General features: G+C 37.7%; 1 protein-coding gene and 1 pseudogene across 16 annotated transcripts in view; one reads left to right on the top strand and one right to left on the bottom strand.

The window, feature by feature from the left end:
• The window catches only part of FNBP1 (formin binding protein 1), a 172,921-nt gene that overhangs the window by 98,495 nt on the left and 62,112 nt on the right, over positions 1–12,314 (top strand). The gene's annotated exons all lie outside the window — the stretch shown is intronic.
• On the bottom strand, positions 6,139–8,324 carry LOC105751167 (annotated as a pseudogene).

Here is a 12,314-nt window from a genome sequence, read left to right as displayed (position 1 = left end):
CTCTAAAACAAAATAGTCAGCTCAGATCAATAGAAGACTACTCTCCATTCAATGTCATCATCCTTCAAGGTAAGCTGCTGTAAGCATCTGCATCTGTTTTCTCCAAGTCCTCCTTCAATATGTTTGCCAATTGTTTTCATGATTACCATCTGTGATGACCACGTTAACACCCTGGATACCTTAGAATCAGCCAGAGTCAGGATAATCAAAAGTCTTTAGTCTTTATTCTTGATCTTTAGAAGTAGGATTAAATTGGATGGAAGCAGAATCTCCTTGACCTTCCTTCTCCCTCTTCTACCACCAAAATGACTCTGGCTAGTCTTACTCCACTCCCTAGTCCCTCCTACAATTCTCTGAATACACTAATCATTGAGCCAGCACAGGATAGTGGGAAGGGCTATTTTCCAAGCATATGCTCATAGAGTATTGTCCAATCGGTAATTAGCCTTAAGTGCTCGGCTGTCCTGACCTCAGTGCATCGACTCAGAGTTTCAAACCCATTACATGTCCTGCTTTCTTTTGTTTTAGAACACAGGTGGTCAAGCCATCCCTGACTTCTCAGGGAGGTGAGAACCCCAAAAAGAAGGTGATCACGCCCTCCCTGATTTCTTAGGAAAGGAAGTGAAAACACTGAAAAGGAGGTGATCACGTCCCCCCCAACTTCTCAGGAAGGGAGATGAAAAGCACCAAAGGGAAGTGGGGATTGCTAGTGAGTTTCTGGGCTGAAGGGTCTTATTAGAAACAGGTATACACAAACCCATCAGCATGGGAGGTATTGCACAAGCACATAGCAATAATGCATAAGCTATTAGTGATGACTCTCCCCACAGCTGGTGCAGGCTCAATGTGGTATAACAAACATGAACTGTACATACAAGTAGTGATATAACAAAGAATATGAATCAACATGGTATTGTAAAGATTTCCAGAAGTCCTAGAAGGAGAGTATGTAAACAAGAGTCACACATACGCCTTCTTCAGCAGCCAAGAGATAGTCCAGAACTAATCTATTGTCCATTGCTTCACGTGTCAGGGAATCCAATGATCCCCTCAAGTTTTTGAAGTCCTGCAACAGTCTTTTTATGTGTTAGGGAATCCAATGATTCCAGCAGATTTTGAAGTCCTGCAACAGTCTTATCATTTCTCAGAAAATCCAATGATTTCTGAGGGTTTTCAAGTCCTACAACAGTCTTATCGTGTCTCAGAGAATCCAATGATTCCTGAGGGTTTTCAAGTCCAACAATTTTTGATGTCCATGAGTCAAATGCCATAACTGCCAGGCTCTTTCAGTGGTGGGCACAGTCAGCGATGGAATCACCTGATGTTTCTTGGGTTTTCTCCTTCATTTCAAGTGTCTGCTCCGTCTCTCTCTGATGGACAAGGCGAATATGGCTCGTTGGCACCCATCTGATTCCTTCTCCATCTGTGGAGATACAAGCAAACCCTCTCCCCCAAGCAGTTAACCTTTCTGGTCCCTTCCATTCACCACTCTCTGGGTCTCTCCACATCACCTGGAGATTATCTAAAGATTATAAAAAGTTATAAAGATTATAAAGGTTATAAAACCTGTCTGCCCAAGCCAGTGCACCTTTGTCAAAAATCAAGAAGTTATTAGTATAAAGAGTTAGATTTAAAAGTTCTCTAGGGTTACCTGTGGCTCCCCCTTACTTTTGTTTTTGGAGGAACATCTTGATGTCTCTGTTTCTCCTCTCTACTATTTCCTATCCTTGAGGATTAAAAGATATGCTAGTGGTGTATAAAATCTTATACTGTGCACAAAAGTGTGCAAAATGTTTAGAAGTATATGGAGGTCCATTATCTGTTTTAATTACTTGTGGCACATCCATAATTACAAATACTTGGATAAGGAATTCAATGACCACTCAGGCTGTCTCTTTTGCTGCTAGTACTGCAAAAGTGAATCCTGAAAAGGTGTCTACCACAACATGGATAAAAGACAGGGGAACCAAAAGATTTATAATGGGACACATCCATCTGCCAAACTTCATTGGGTCTCAAACCACGAGGGTTCTTCCCTGGTGGCAGTGTAGGAGCATTGAAAGGAAGGCAAGTTATATAGGCTTTTACTATGCTTCTAGCTTCTTCTCTTGTTATTCCAAATTGTAAACGTAAAGCTCGAGCAGCCTAATGATATTTAAAATGAGATTCTTGGGCTTCCTGAAATAAAGGAGTATTGGCCAACATGGTTAGAAAGCTATCTGTCTTTGAATTACCATCAAAAATAGGACCTGGAAGTCCACTATGAGAGTGGACATGCAAGATATAAATCTTACCTGGATGCTTTCTCACTAGTTCTTAAAGTTCCTTAAAGAGCTGATATATATTAGAGGTTACAAATTTTATTTGGGCTATGGCAATTCTTTGGATCACACCTACTGAGTAGGCCGAATCAGATATTATATTTATATCTCTTGAATAATAAGTAAGAACTAGAATGATTGCATATAATTCATTCTGCTGAGTGGATTGAAAAGGAGTTCTGATTACTCTCTTTATAGTTAAGTCACAAGAATATACAGCACAAATATTATGTTTGGATGCATCTGTAAAGATAGTTGGTCCTTTAAGAGGAACTTTAGAAATCTTTTCTTCAAGAACCCATCGCCAATTATGTAATAGTCTGGTTATCTTTAATGGAGACCCATGTGTAAAATTTGGAGCCATGACTAATAAAATTTGCCACTCTGGGATGCATACATTAATTTGTGCATTAGTATAAAAGGTGTATATCTTGCCAGGTCTTATCCCAGATAATTGTGCTGCTCTCTTAATAGCCTTTAATAAAATTCTAGCCACAAGGACTGGGTAAGGAGTAAGGCTTTGTTCTGGTTGTGCCGGGAGGTTCACGTACTCTATCCAACTGTCTCCTTGATGAAGGACTGCTGTGGGTATCTCTTGTGTAGCAAAAACTGCTATTTCCAAGGGTTTTTGAGTGACTCTTTCAACCACATTGGATAAAGCCAGTTCAACTTCTCTCAAAGCCTCTTGATCTTCTTTTGTAAGCTGGCATGGTAAGTTTAAAGCACTGTCTCCCCTTAAATTGTCATATAACGGTTGCAACTGATAGGTAGTCAAGCCTAAAACTGGACGCATCCATTGGATATCTCCTATCAATTTCTAAAAGTCACTTAAGGTGTTTAGTTTCTCTGTTCTTAAGGACAGTTTTTGTACTGTAAGCACCTTAGGGTATACTTCATATCCTAAATATTGAAAAGAAGCATGTCTTAGAATTTTTTCTGGAGCTATGTGCAACATGTAGTTACATATGTTTCCATGGTCTTTTGTAGACATGCTTCTAACATTTATTCCTCAGGTGCACATCCCAATATATCATCCATGTAATGTAATAACATAATTTTTGGAAACGCTTTTGTTACTGGAGTAAGAGCAGCAGCAACATACATTTGACTTATAGTAGGGCTGTTTTTCATTCCCTGTGGCAAAACTGTCCATTCATATCTTTTATAAAGCTCTGCTAAATTAACACTGGGCACTGAAAAGGCAAATCTTTTCATATCTTCCTTATCTAGAGGGATAGAATAGAAACAATCCTTAATGTCTATAACTCAAAGAGGCCATCCTCTAGGCAATTGAGTAGGAGATGGAAGCCCAGGCTGAAGAGTTCCCATAGTTTCCATCTGTTCATTTACCTTTCTTAAATCAGTCAACATCCTCTATTTTACAGATTTCTTTCTTACAATAAATACTGGGGAATTCCAAGGACTTAGAGAAGGTTGTAAGTGTCTTTGGTCAAGTTGCTCCTGTATTATATCTAATAAGGCCTGAATTTTATCGCTACCTAAGAACCACTGTTCTATCCACACTAGTGTATCAGTTTTCCACTGGATAGGAAAGGTGAAAGTGTTGGCAGGCCTTCAACAGCAGCCCTGCCTAAGAAAATGGAGTACTCATTTTTAATCCTAATTATTGTAAAATGTCTCTTCCCCACAGATTGTTGGGGATTTTTTCAACTATAAAAATTTCACCTTCAAATATCCATCTCAAAGGAGTAGCACTAACTACAGCTGCTATTAATCCTCTTATGCCAGACATGTACGCGTCCGCCTTAATCTTTGGCCAGTGACTGGGCCAGTTGGCACCTCTAATAACTGTACGATCTGCACCAGTGTCTACCAATCCTTCTAATGATATACCATTTATATAGATAGTGAACATAGGTTGGTCAGCTGTCACAGCTACTGTCCAGTATATTCCTGGATTTTGTTGTTTGGAGTCAGAATCTGGGCGATTATCCCCAGATTGCTTATTAGGAGTCTGTATCAGTAAACCTGATGCTACTACTTCTCCTGGATGATAAATTACACATTGTCTACCTGTTTTAGTGATTGGGATATTATCTACACATTCCCCAATTTCCCACATCAGTGTATGGATGGGCACTGTTTTGTAAGTATATTCAGTAGGTGAAATGGTCAAGCCTACTGTGCCTGGAGGCAAGGGATCCATAGGCTGGAGAAAAACAGATTTTACCACTCCAGGAGGTATCTCAGTTGTCCCAGCTGCATATCTATTCTCCCCAACTGTAATCCCTTTCTCCCATCAGATTGCTTCCTGACTGGTTGATTGTATAATCCCCTTTTCCCATCAGATTGCTTCCTGGCTGATTGAACTTCTAGGTACTCTCTGGGTGCACCATCAGCTGCCATCATGCCCCAAGTGTTTTTTGCCTTGCGCCCTGGGACTGGGCCCCTCATCCCATTTCCCTGAATCAGTCTACATTCTGAGGCCCAATGGAAGCCTCTGTTGCATTTTGGACATGGGGTATTGGGTCTTATTCTCCCACACTGTTTTTTCACTCTGTCTCTATGCTAACGTTGAGCTTTCAGATGCCCTACTTTACCACACTGAAAGCATTGACGAGTTTCTCTAGAAGTCCCTTGCCAAAAGGGACCTTTTCTTCCCATATTGGGATCTTGGGAAATCTGCGTCATAACCTGGCTATAAAAGGCATTTGTGCCCACTGTGGCACAGTGTCTTATGATCTCCTCTAAAGGAGCATCCTTGTGTAGTCCTAGTATAATTCTTCTACAAACCTCATCAGCATTTTCTTTAGCAAGTTGCCTTATAATGTCTGTTACTGCATTTTCACCATTAGTTTGTATGACAGCAGTCTGCAGACATCCCACAAAATCAGCAAAGGGTTCATTTGGCCCTTGTGTTATTTTTGTGAAGGCTTCACCCTTATTGTTTTCATTGGGGAGAGAAGCCCATGCTTTGATAGCAGCAGCAACAATTTGTTCGTATGCTACTAAGGGGTAATTAATCTGTACTGAAATTTCTGCATAAGAACCTATACCTGTTAGTTGGTCATAGGTGATTGGAGGATTAACTCTACTATGACTATTTTGTTGGGCTTGTATCCTACAGAGCTCACTATATTCAGAAAGCCACAACAAGTTTTGTCCAGGTTCCAAGCATGTCCTTGCTATAGATTTCCAGTCCTTAGGGGTTAAGATTTCATAAGTCAAATTCTGTAATAACATCTTAGCATAAGCTGATGTAGCCCCATAAAAAGGGCAAGCCTTTTTCAGATCTTTGAGGATTTCTATATCAAAAGGAGTGTATCTTCTACTTTCTTGACCTGAAAAATTAAACTGTTGAATCACAGGATAAACTCCTATTTTCAAATCTCCTGCCCTTCTGTGGCCCAAAGTACTGCCTTTTGCAATCTAATCATAGGAGGGGGTGATTGCTGGGGGGGAGGTGCTGGTGGTGTCACTGCCCCTCCCACTACTCTTCCTCCCTCCATCCCAGAAGGTAAAGTTCACAAGGGCATGTCAAGAACCAGTTCTGGTTAGGCGGGGTTAGGTTAGGGCCCTTCAACATGCCCTTCATCCTCACTTAACTCCTCATGCCTTCCGGTGATATCACTTTTAATCTGTTCTTTGTCCTCCTCTTTTTCCTCCAAGTCCTCAACAATCCAAGGCTGTTCTTAGAATTTTTCTTTGTTCTATTAACTTGCAGGATTCTTTAAGGCCAATTGTATTATGTTGTATGTATAGAATGTTTCCTTGGAAATTGAATGAGGATCTTTGTAGTATTCACATAGTTGCTCTCCTACCAGCTTCCAATTATCTAACCCTATCTCTTCTTCCTTTAAGAGCAAGGGGGTGGGCGTTCTACTGTACCTAAGAGTCTAGGGATCTGCAACCAAGTTACAATTAAGCCTTGTCCCTTGATCAACTTAAGCATGTTTTCTATGGCGCCCACTTGGGGCATGGGTGGGGCTGGGGCTGGAGGAAGAATCTTTTCCCAATATCTGCCCCATTTCAGCTAGAAAAGGTTACTAGTTTAGCCCTTAACAAAGTAAGTTCCCTGTTTGTCTACTAAAATACTTACCCTATTTCCTGGTCACCGGATACTTCTTCAGTGAAATTAGGGTCCTTGGTCCACATGTTGGGCACCAAATGTGATGACCATGCTAGCACCCTGGATACCTTAGAATCAGCCGGAGTCAGGATAAACAAAAGTCCTCGGTCTTTATTCTTGGTCTTTAGAGGTAGGCTTGAATTGAATGGAAGCAGAATCTCTGTGACCACCTTGTTCCTCGTCTACAGCCCAAGTATCTCTGGCTAGTCTTACTCCACCCCCTAGTCCCTCCTGCAATTCTCTGTATATACCAATCATCGAGCCAGCACAGGATAGTGGGAAGGACCATTTTCCAAGCATATGCCCACAGAGTATTGTTCAATCGGTAATTAGCCTTAAGTGCTTGGCTGTCTTGTACTCACTGCATCAACTCAAGAGTTTTAAGGCCATTACAACCACCACCTAGTGCTTTGTGGACCATTGTAGTCTGCATATCCTTGTCTGTATCCATCGTTCTAACCATTATAGTTTTTTTTTTAATTGATGCTTTTTATTTTCAAAATACATGCAAGGATAATTTTAACCATTGACCCTTGCAAAATCTTGTATTCCAATTTCCTCCCCCTTCTCCCCACTCTCTCTCCTATATGGCAAGTAAGCCAATATGGTAAAAATATATGTAAATCCAATATAGGCATATATATTTATACAGTTATCTTGTTGCACAAGAAAAATCAGCTCAAAAAGGAAAAAAAAATTGAGAAAGAAAATTAAATTCAAGCAAACAACAATAAAAGAAGTGAAAATGTTACATTGTAATCCCCACTCAGTTCCCTTAGCCCTCTCTCTGGGTGTAGATGGCTCTCATCATCACAAGATTATTGGAACTAGCCTGAATCGTCTCGTTGAGAAGAGCCACATCCATCAGAAGTGATCATTGTATAATATTGTTGTTGCCGTGTACAATGATCTCCTGGTTCTACTCACTTCTCTTAGCATCAGTTCATGTAAGTCTCTCCAGGTCTCTCTGAAATCATCCTGCTGGTTATTTCTTACAAAACAACAATATCCCATAACATTCATATACCACAATTTATTCAGCCATTCTCCAACTGATGGACATCTACTCAGTTTCTAGTTTATTGTCACTACAAAAAGGACTGCCACAAACATTTTTGCACATGAACCAGTATAGTTTTGATCACCACCATAGGTGCTCTTGTAATTTACATATCCTTGATCATAATAAATATTAATCCTTGGTTCCAGTTTTGACCCTGCCCTCGGCCACAACCCTTAGTCTCACCTTATCTGCCAGCTGCAGCACCCCCCCCCCCCTCCCTCTCCTTTTTGTAGTAGCTGTTGCTGCTTCTATACTCTTTGGGTTGGGCAACTTTGATTTCACATTTCCCCTAATCAATCTATTTTCTAATAATTTCTTTACTGGTTCTTTATCTGTATATATGATAAAACAAAATCCTCTTCTTTCATTTGATTTTGTCCATAGGAAGTTCAGTATTCTCAATCTCTTCAAATGCTCCAAAATATTACTTGATTTGTTCTTAAAATGTACCTGTCCTTAGTCTACCAACAAATACTTTTTGGGGAGGTTCCTTTCCCTTTAAAGCTTTAGCCTTTTGAGGGTCTATCAATTTACCATCCAGCTTGTGTTCTTTAATTTCCAAAGCATTTTTGACACTGGCAGCCTCTTCAGAAAGCACAAATCCAAATCACCTCACTCTTCCTGTGATGATATCTGTTTTAATTGTGTAGTCTCCAAAGTGTGATAGGCATTCAGTGAGATCTTTCTTGCTCATATTTCAACTTAGTCCTCCAATAAATGTTTTACTGACATCTTGCTAATTCTTGCTTACATTGATTTTGGAGCACTTGGCAAACTCCTCCATATTGCTATACTCATTCACATCCTCCATGATGGTAGGGTTGTCAGCTGGGGGAACGTGACTTGGAGAGGATGTGCAGTTGCATATTGTATGGAGCTGAATTTTAAATGGTGGTGGAAGAGTATTCTCTATTTCTTTTTTAAAATTTTCTTTTTTTTTTTCTATTTCTTTTAAGGAATAGCTGTGTGTGTGTGTGTGTGTGTATGTGTGTGTGTGTGTGTGTGTGTGTGTGTTTTATGGATTGGTGCTAAGATTAATTGTGCACTTTCTAGTTATTTTAAATGGTTCTTCATTTCTTAATATTGTTTTGTGGAGTTTGTTTTTGCCATGTGGAAATGCTGTTGTTTTGTTCTTATTTTTTATTTTTGTGGGTTTATTTTATAGAATGTAAGTTTAATGAAAGTATTAGTTATTTATTGGAGTTGAATTCTTAGCCATACAAGTGATAGAGAATTACAAAATACAAAATAGATACTTGTATTATGTGAAATTGAAAAACTTTTGCATGAACAAAATTAATGCCATTAGAATAAGAGAAGAAGTTGATAGAGAAATCTTTGCTTCAAATATCTCTGTTAAAGGTATGATAACCCAAATTTATAAACAATTAACAGATAAATAAGATCAAAATCTATTGCCCAGAAGATTTGTGATCAAAGGATATAATCTTTTTTCAGAATAAGAATTATAAACTGTTAGCAACTTGACTGAGCTATCTCTTTTGTCACCCAGAAATTCTACTGCTGAATATATAACTCCAAGAAGTTTAATTTTTAAAATAGAGGCCCCATGAACTCAAAATATATATAGCAGCACTTTTTGTAGTAGTCAAGAAATAGAAGCAAAATAAATGATCATCAATTTAGAAATGTTTAAACAAATTATAGTATATCAGTGTGTTGCCATTGTGCTATTAAAAAATAGTGAATATTTTTGGTGAGTATAGTGAAGCATGGAAAAACTTAGATGAATTGATGCAAAGTGAAGTAAGTAGAATCAGAAAGCAATACAAACAGTGACTTCAAATGCTTTATTTTTGTACAGATATTGTATTAAATGCTTTGAATATAATTAAAATTTTACATTATAATAAAGTAAGACTTTATATAAATGAGCTTGAATAGGTTGGGGAAAAATAAGACAAGGAGCAGAACAAGAAGCTTGGAGAGATTAGGACAGAGTCAGGCAGATCATGACTAAGGTAGGAAGTTATTAATACAGAGAAGATGCAGTGAAGGTTCAGTTGTTTTGTCTTTGTTATTCTTTCAATTTATCTTGTTGTGGTTATTGTGTTCTTGAATCCACTTATTTAATTTTCATTAGTTCATGTAAGTTGTTCATTCTTCTTTATATTTTATCATTTTGGCCATTTCTTACATGTACTATAATTTAGCTATTCCCCATTTGATGATCATGTGCTTCCATCTGCATCCAGTTCTTTGCTGCCACAAAAAATGCTGCATTAGTATAAGAACTTTTTCTTTAATAAGAGAATATCCATATAAACCTTGAAGCATATGTCTAATAATGACATCTCTAAGTCAAAGTATACAGACATTATGGTCACTTTAGTCACATACTTACAAATTTTGCTTTTCAAAATGATGGTATTTTGCATTACGATTCAAGATGGTTGGGGTGAAAGGAAGCATTTTTGCTTAGCTAACTTAGAATATCTCTTCCACAGCAATCTAACAACTGTGCCAAACCAAATTATAATTGGGAAAGCCAAGAAAAAGTAATTTGAACCATTTTTTGAGCCCAGGGTATCTTAGGAAGGAAGGAAGAGAGAGATCTAGAGACACTGGGGAAGGATTAGCCAGGAGTGAGTGCAGCCCCAACATCACCTAGGAATATCCCATGCCCTGAGACAGAAAGGAGGTTGACACCAAGCACAATATAAGAGTCACTGAGACATAGAAAGAGATCCCAGGGGGGTAAATCTGATTTCCCAGTAGATGTGTAAATGGGCGCTATCTTGCAGCTATTTATCCCATTACCCAGTTCCAGGTCACATATCCAGCATCATTAGGAGTGGTCACAAGTAAATAGGAACTTACCTGTATAATGAGCAAGAAACAAGTTTCTTATACTTAGCTGTGTGACTTTATACTCAGGAACTAAACAGCAACTCAATAATGGCTGTTAGTACCATGTAAACTACCTTCAGTGGAATTACCAAGACAGGACTCCTAAACTAAAGGTGAGTCATCATTTCAATTGCTCTACATCCACAAAATTTCCCTTCAGGATAACAGTGATTAGTCCAGAAATTCGTGCACTAGTCAACTGACCCAAACCTGGGTCAAAAATTTGCAGAATTCCAAGTAATTTGGCAGTGAACGGACCTCATCCTGGATCATAATCATTTTGAGGACACTGAAAACTTAAAATAGGATATTTCAGAAGGCGAAGGATTTAGAAATATAATTGAAAATAACCTACCCAGCAAAACTAATTATTGTTCTACAGAGAAAAAATACATCTTTAGTAAAAAAGTCGATTTTAAATCATTTGTGGTGAAAGGACTAAAGCTGAGTAGAAAATTAGACATTTGAATACAAGATTGAAGAGAAGAATAAAGAAATAAACATAAATGAGAAATCATAAGGAATTAAACAAACTTAAACTATTAACATTCTTATATGGAGAGAGAAGTTCATTGTCAGGTTTCTTACAGGGAATCTAGAGGGCTTGGCTATGATTCTGTTTGTCATGTTTGGATGATCACAAAGGAAGAATTAAAGATAGATAAGAAGAGTGTGTTGGAAAAAGAAGAAAATGAGAAGAATGGGAAAAAATTTATCTCATTTAAATGAGGCATGCAAAGATGAATTTATACAGTAGAAAGGACAATGATGGGTTGGACCACATGCAAGTTTCACTGTTGTTTGAATTGATTAAAGGAGGGAAGGATATACATGTACACACAGTAGGGTACCAAATTCATCTTAGCCAGCAGAGAAATAGAAGGGAAAGGGATTGGAAGAAATGGGAGGGATTAAAAAGAAACACACTTGGACCAGAAAAATACACAGTTAAAATAAGAGGTGAAAAAGAATCTATTATGCTTCAGCTGAAGTAAAAGAAGTAGAGATCATAAACTGAGTGGAAAAAGAGGAAAAACAGACCTAATAAAAAGACATAAATCTAGAAACTACATTTGAATAAGTGCCACAAACAAGGAATTTTAATACATTATTAAATATACAGGTGTTTGTCTCATTATATAGCATCTAATTTTTTTCTTAGCATAATTTTAATCTAGCTTCAGAGTTATGCTATTGTACAAATAGATGTACTACTAGTCTGTGAACATGCAGTGTATTAAAAGAAAGGCAATATGTATAATAACACAGGTTTAATGTCTTAGGCAGTTATAGAATTCTAATAGCAAAGGGCTTTTAATTAGATTTGGACAGTTCAGGGAGTGGAATGTAATTAATTTGTAAACATACTTTTTCTACACCATTTATACACATATAACACAAATATTAGTAATAGATGCTATAGCTTCATCCAAAAAAGATATGGGAAAATGAAGAAATTTAAATTAAAATTGAGTAAAAGGAAAAAATGCAAAAGATGATATGAAAGTAACCAAATTAAAAGCCCTAATAAGGTTTAACATTAAAAAAAAAATAATAATAGCATTTTATTTTTCACGAAACATGCAAAAATAGTTTTCAACATTCCCCCTTGCAAAACTTGCGTTCCCATATTTTTCTCCCTTTCCACCTTTCCCCTCTCCTAGACAACAAATAATACAATACAAGTTAAACAAATACAATTCACATTTGAATGTGCAAATCACATAATTTCACATTTATCATGCTGCATGAGAAAAATCAGATCAAAAAGGGGGGGGGAGGGAATGAGGGAAAAAAAAAAAAACCAAGCAAGCAAACAGCAATAGCGAAGGTGAAAATATTATGCTGTGATGCATTCAAATACTGTACTCTTTTCTCTGGATGTGGATGGCTCTCTCCATCACATTGGAATTGTCTTGAATCACCTTATTGTTGAAAACAGCCAAGTCCATCACAGCTGATCAACACA

The sequence above is a fragment of the Sarcophilus harrisii genome, chromosome 2 (genome assembly GCF_902635505.1).
Source record: "Sarcophilus harrisii chromosome 2, mSarHar1.11, whole genome shotgun sequence".
NCBI lineage: Eukaryota > Metazoa > Chordata > Mammalia > Dasyuromorphia > Dasyuridae > Sarcophilus > Sarcophilus harrisii.
Note: the sequence above shows the minus strand (reverse complement) of the source record. Positions and strands in the feature narration are given on the sequence as shown.